The sequence below is a fragment of the Hevea brasiliensis genome, chromosome 14 (genome assembly GCF_030052815.1).
Source record: "Hevea brasiliensis isolate MT/VB/25A 57/8 chromosome 14, ASM3005281v1, whole genome shotgun sequence".
NCBI lineage: Eukaryota > Viridiplantae > Streptophyta > Magnoliopsida > Malpighiales > Euphorbiaceae > Hevea > Hevea brasiliensis.
Genome location: NC_079506.1, coordinates 18540526 through 18547209, shown reverse-complemented (window position 1 = coordinate 18547209; position 6684 = coordinate 18540526). Strand labels below are relative to the sequence as shown.

Genomic DNA, 6684 nt, shown 5'->3' with positions numbered 1-6684 from the left:
GTTTGGATTTGTGGGAAGACCACATTTTAGTTCTTACCATTTTAATGAAAGGAAAGAAACCTTTCGGCTTCCTGTAAAGATTGCCGGAAAAAATGGCGTGGGAAAGGAGTCGACGAGGTTTATCGGGAGTGTGGGGGAGGCTTTTGGAAAATTGGCGGACATCTTGGGCTATTTTAAAATGTGGGGCAGACTTGTTGTAAGATGGGCCATGCTTGGGGTTAAGCATAAGGTTCAGCAGAATTTGCTTAAGACTCTGCTTGACAAGCAATGTCATCAGCAAGTTTCAGCAGGTTTTGGGAAAAATTGTGGTTTTGCTTGCCAAAAACAGTCCACAAGCTATGGAATTCTATCATGACCCTCAGCAATTACCAAATACACACAAACACCACAAAATTGAGGAATTTAAGCTCATCATCTCTTAGAACTCATCAAACACTATATATGTTCATTTAGCTTATGCAAGCATTTTTTTAATTGAGGCACCAATTTTGACTACCTTTTTGCACACTTAATGAAATGGTCTCCTTTCTAAACTTATACCAAAAGCATATTTTCAGCAGCATTTGAGACAAGTTCCAAACATTCAAAAATTGCAGAAAAGACATAGAAATTGACTTTTTAAGCAGCATGAACAGTAGCATGAATAGTAACAAAAATCTACAGATTGTAAAAAACTAGCAGCAATTTAAACAAAAACATGTAAATTCCTATCAGACTACAAAATTACATATACACTAAAAGGTGAAACTCAACAAACATTATTTTTGCACTTCAATAAAGCTCACATCAGTCCTAAATATCAAAATTGATCCTCATTCAAGTTGCATTCCACAGAATTTACACAAAACACAAAATCAAACATGTGCTATCAAGTATATTGCAACATCAGCAATTTAGCACAAGTTTAAAGGTGTTACTATTCACAAGCACTGGATAAAGTGCAGAATGTTGCTTATACTTGCTTCCCTTCAATTCTTTGTTTTTGCCACAAGTGTAAACTTGCCCAATCTTCATGAATGTCCTACAAAAGATAAACAAATGTCACTTTTGAGATTAATGAGGGTGAAAACTGAAAATGAAATGAAATGGAAAATTAATGAATTATAAAAGGATACGCTTGGGTTGCCTCCCAAGAAGCGCTTGTTTAAGGTCTTAAGCTTGACCTTCCACTCCAAATCACCTAAGTATCCTTGATTGGAGAACCAAGCCATGAAACCTCTACAACCTTTTGTGTGGGTTCTCCAATAATATAATGCTTTAATCTCTGCCCATTAACTTTGAAAGTCCCTGAGGTTTCATTAGCTATCTCAACAGCTCCATAAGGGTATACCTTTATAATAGTGTAGGGTCCTGACCATCTTGACTTTAATTTTCCTAGAAATAACCTTAACCTAGAGTTGTATAGAAGAACAACATCACCTTCCTGAAATTCTTTCCTCCTAATATGCTTATCATGCCATCTCTTAGTTCTTTCTTTGTAAAGCTTAGCATTTTCATAAGCATCCAGTCTAAGTTCCTCAAGTTCATTTAGTTGTAGCATTCTTTTTTCTCCTGCAGTTTTTAAGTCAAAGTTCAGTGTTCTTATGGCCCAATATGCTCTATGCTCCAACTCCAAAGGTAAATGACAAGCTTTCCCATAAACCAATCTAAATGGGGTAGTTCCAATAGGAGTTTTAAAAGCTGTTCTATAGGCCCAAAGAGCATCATCTAACTTTAGTGACCAATCTTTCCTTGAACTATTCACTGTTTTTTCAAGAATTCTTTTTAGCTCTCTATTGGAGATCTCCACTTGACCACTAGTTTGTGGATGGTAGGGTGTTGCAACCTTATGCTTCACTCCATATTTTTGTAATAATCTTTCAAATTGATGGTTGCAAAAATGAGAATCTCCATCACTTATAATGGCATGTGGAGTTCCAAATCTTGTGAAAATGAACTTTTTAAGGAATTTAATCACAATTCTAACATCATTAGTTGGAGATGGTATAGCTTCAACCCATTTGCTCACATAATCTACTCCAACTGAAATGTATTTGTGTCCCAAGGATGATGGAAAAGGTCCCATGAAATCAATGCCCCACACATCAAATAATTCCACTTCCAATATATTTTGGAGGGGCATTTCATCTCTCTTTGAGATATTACCCATCCTTTGACACCTATCACATGCATTTACAAACTTCCTCACATCCTTAAACATGTGTGGCCAGAAGAACCCTGCTTGAAGAACTTTTTCTGCAGTCTTTGTCACACTCATATGACCCCCATAAAGTGAAGAATGGCAATCTTTGATTACATCCCCTATCTCCTCATCAGCTAAACATCTTCTAATCAGCCCATCTCCACATCTCTTGAACAAAAATGGCTCTTCCCAATCATAATCCTTTACATCAAAAAGAAATTTCTTCTTTTGCTGCCATGTTAGATCAGGTGGAAGGATTCCACACACTAGATAGTTCACAAAATCTGCATACCAAGGGACTTGTGCATTCATGATTACTAACAGTTGCTCATCAGGAAAATAATCATCTATTGGGGGCTCTTTTCCCAAATTGTCTCCTTGTTCTTGCCTCAATCTAGATAGATGATCCGCTACCACATTTTCTACTCCTTTCTTATCTTTAATTTCCAAGTCAAACTCTTGAAGGATTAACACCCACCTTATCAATCTAGGTTTAGCCTCTTTTTTCTGAAGGAGATACTTGATAGCTGCATGATCCGTATACACTATTACCTTTGACCCCACAAGATAGGACCTGAATTTGTCTACTGCAAATACCACTGCCAAAAACTCTTTCTCTGTAGTAGAGTAATTCATTTGAGCATCATCTAAGGTCCTATTTGCATAGTATATTGCATACACCTTCTTATCTTTCCTTTGTCCCAAAACAGCCCCAATGGCATAATCACTAGCAGCGCACATTAACTCAAAAGGTAGTGACCAATCGGGTGGCTGCATAAAAGGAGCAGATATCAAAGCTTTCTTTATCCTGCAAAAAGCATTCATACAATTAGTATCAAAATTAAATTCCACTTCTTTACTCAATAAATTGGTAAGAGGTTTAGAAATCTTAGAGAAATCCTTGATGAATCTCCTATAAAATCCAGCATGCCCCAAGAAACTCCTCACTCCCTTCACAGATGTTGGGGGTGGCATTTTCTCAATAATTTCTACCTTTGATTTATCCACCTCAATAACCCTGTTTGACACAAGATGTCCCAAAACAATTCCTTCTTGTACCATAAAATGGCACTTTTCCCAATTCAAAACTAAATTGAACTCTTCACATCTCTGCAAAACCTTAGACAAGTTAGATAAGCATTCATCAAAAGATTTACCATACACAGAAAAATCATCCATGAACACTTCCATAATACCCTCAATCATGTCAGAAAATATGGACATCATACATCGTTGAAATGTAGCAGGGGCATTACATAGTCCAAATGGCATCCTTCGGTATGCAAAGGTACCATAAGGACATATGAAGGTAGTTTTATCCTGATCATTTGGGTGAATAGGGATCTGAAAGAACCCTGAATAGCCATCCAAATAGCAAAAATAAGAATGATGAGCTAGTCTCTCAAGCATTTGATCTATAAATGGTAATGGAAAATGGTCCTTTCTAGTTGCCTTATTCAATTTCCTATAGTCTATACACATTCTCCATCCAGTTACAGTTCTTGTAGGTATTAGTTCATCATTTTCATTTTTCACTACTGTGATGCCCCCTTTCTTAGGTACAACATGGACTGGACTTACCCAATTGCTGTCAGAAACAGGGTAAATAATACCTGCATCAAGCAATTTCAAGATCTCCTTTTTCACAACCTCTTTCATATTTGGATTCAATCTCCTTTGTAATTCTCGAGAGGCTTTATGGTCATTTTCCAACAAAATTCTATGCATGCACACAGAAGGATGTATTCCTTTAATATCATCAATGGTATAACCAATTATCCTTCTATGCTTCCTAAGAACTCTCAATAATTTTTCAACCTCACAATAAGTCAATTTAGCACTAACAATCACAGGATATGTAGAATTTTGACCTAGAAAAGCATACCTGAGATTTGTTGGAAGAGGTTTCAACTCTACCTTAGGTGCTTCACTTTTCTCAAGCTTTGATGATGAAGTTGTATCTTGCTTCAAGTTCCCAATCTTTTCAATATCAGCCATAGGCAAAGGTGGATTTCCTTCCAAAATTGTAGCATATTCTGCAGCTTCTTCAATCTCATCCCCTTTTTTGATGTTATGAACCAAACAAGCTTCTAAGGGATCTTTAGGATGTTGCTTTTTAAGCACTTCTCTAACCTCTTTATCTATCACGTCAACTCTCAAGCATGAGTTTGAATCATCTTTCTTTTTCATTGCTTGAAACAAATTAAATTCAACTTTCTCTTCCCCAACTTCCAATGTAAGTCTCCCATTTTTTACATCAATCACAGCTCCAGCAGTAGCAAGGAAAGGTCTACCAAGAATAATAGGAATGTGTACATCCTCCTCCATCTCCAATACCACAAAATCCACTGGTATGAAAAATTTCCCAACTTTTAGAGGAACATTCTCAATTATTCCAATTGGAAATTTAATAGACCTATCTGCTAACTGTAGTGATATGGTAGTAGGCTTCATTTCTCCAATCTTCACTTTCTCATAGATAGACAATGGCATCAGACTAACACTGGCTCCAAGATCACATAAAGCCTTATCTATACTGATGTCCCCAATGTGACATGGTATGGAGAAACTTCCAGGATCCTTCAGTTTGGGTGGAAGCTTATTTTGCAAAATAGCACTGCTTTCTTCCGTGAGAGCTACAGTCTCAAATTCCTCCAATTTCTTCTTGTTAGATAAAATCTCCTTCAAAAATTTGGCATATGAAGGCATTTGTGCTAAGGCATCAGTGAAAGGAATAGTCACATGCAAAGACTTCAATACCTCCAAAAACTTCCCAAATTGTTTATCCAATTTTGCTTTCTGAAACCTTTGTGGGAATGGTAAAGGTGGCATGTAGGCTTTAGGTGTAACGTATTTGGGCTCTTCTTCTTTGCTCTCCCCCTCCTTACTTCCTTTTTGTTCCACTGAATTTTCTTTCTCAGCTTCAATTCTAACTTCAACTTCAGTTTGTTCATCTCCTTCTCTGCTTTTCTTTTCTTCAACTTTCTCTTCAATCTTTTTATCTCCATCCTTCAATATTTTTCCACTCCTCAATGTAATAGCCTTGCAATGCTCCCTTGAATTTTCTGGTTGGCTAGGAAGCTTCCCAAATGCTTTGTTACTTGAAGAGCTAGCTTGTTGAGCTATCTGATTCTCTAACATCTTGTTGTGTGTTGCCATTTGATCTACTTTAGATGCTAATTGAGAAATCATTTCTTGTTGACTTTGATGGCTCACAAGTAGAGTTTCAATCATAGATTCCAATCTAGCTGTCTTGTCTAATTGTGCTTGTTGTGGTAGAGGTGGAGCAGGTGCATTTTGAGGTTTAGAAATTCCAGGAGGAGGACCTCTATTCTGCTGAAAATTCTGATGTTGTTGATATCCAGAAGGTTGCTGAAAATTCTGATTTTGCCCTTGTCTACCTCCCCAAGAGAAATTAGGGTGGTTTCTCCATGCTGGATCATAAGTTGCAGAAAATGAGTTACCACCTGGTCTTTGATTGTTGTTCCACACATAATCCACTTGCTCACTTGAAAAATCTTGATTAAGTGCAGAAAAATCTGCTGCACAATTGACATTTGCAGCTCCAACTTCTACTGTATTACTAGAACCTCTAGCTGAAGAATCTACTTTCATACTTAGCTTGTCCATCTTCCTTGTTAAAGCATCAAATTTAGCATTAATCATATTCATGGCATCAAGCTCAAACATACCAGCTGGTTTCTTGATCTCATTCCTCTCACAACTCTATTGGTAGTTGTTATAAGCAATTTTATCAAGAGCGGAAAAAGCTTCATCTTCAGATTTCTCCATAAGGTCACCTCTAGAAGATGCATCAATCGTACTTCTAATAGCTGGTGAAACTCCATTGTAAAAGTGTTGAACAAGCATCCACTTAGGAATCCCATGATGTGGACATCTCCTTTGCAAATCCTTGTACCTCTCCCATGCTTCATACAAGCTCTCATCATCTCTAGGTTTGAAAGAAGTCAGCTCATTTCTTAGCTTAGCTGTCTTGCTTGGTGGAAAATATTGAGCTAAAAATGCTTGAGAAAGTTCATCCCATGTTGTGATAGAACCCGGTGGCAAAGAATGTAACCACTCTCTAGCTCGGTCCTTCAGAGAAAAAGGAAATAATCTGAGTCGAATTGCATCATCAGAAACTCCATTTATCTTCAACATATCACTGATCTCAAGAAAGTGTGCTAGATGCACATGTGGACTTTCACTTGGATTTCCTCCAAATTGTGCTTGTTGTACCATTTGACAGAGTGCAGGCTTCAGTTCAAAATTATTAGCTTCTACTCTTGGCCTTGTGATACTTGGCATGAAATCTCCAATGTTAGGATAGGCATGATCTTTCACAGAGCGGTTGTTATTGTTGTTGTTGTTGGCCATTTCTTCTTGTAATTCCTCTTGCTCTTGTGCTCTTTCTTGTTGTTGTTGAGCCTTAATTTCAGCTTTTCTCCTCTTAGATTCTGCTCTTAAAGCTTTTGCTGTCTTTTCTATTTCTGGGTCAAAGA

The 6684-nt window shown here is 37.3% G+C and overlaps 1 non-coding gene across 1 annotated transcript; it reads left to right on the top strand.

Moving 5' to 3' along the window:
- The first annotated feature begins 6062 nt into the window (after positions 1–6062).
- LOC131173744 (small nucleolar RNA R71) lies at positions 6063–6169 on the top strand. The gene has a single exon (XR_009144058.1). It is a non-coding gene; the product is annotated as a small nucleolar RNA R71 (small nucleolar RNA).
- Positions 6170–6684: the final 515 nt, after the last annotated feature.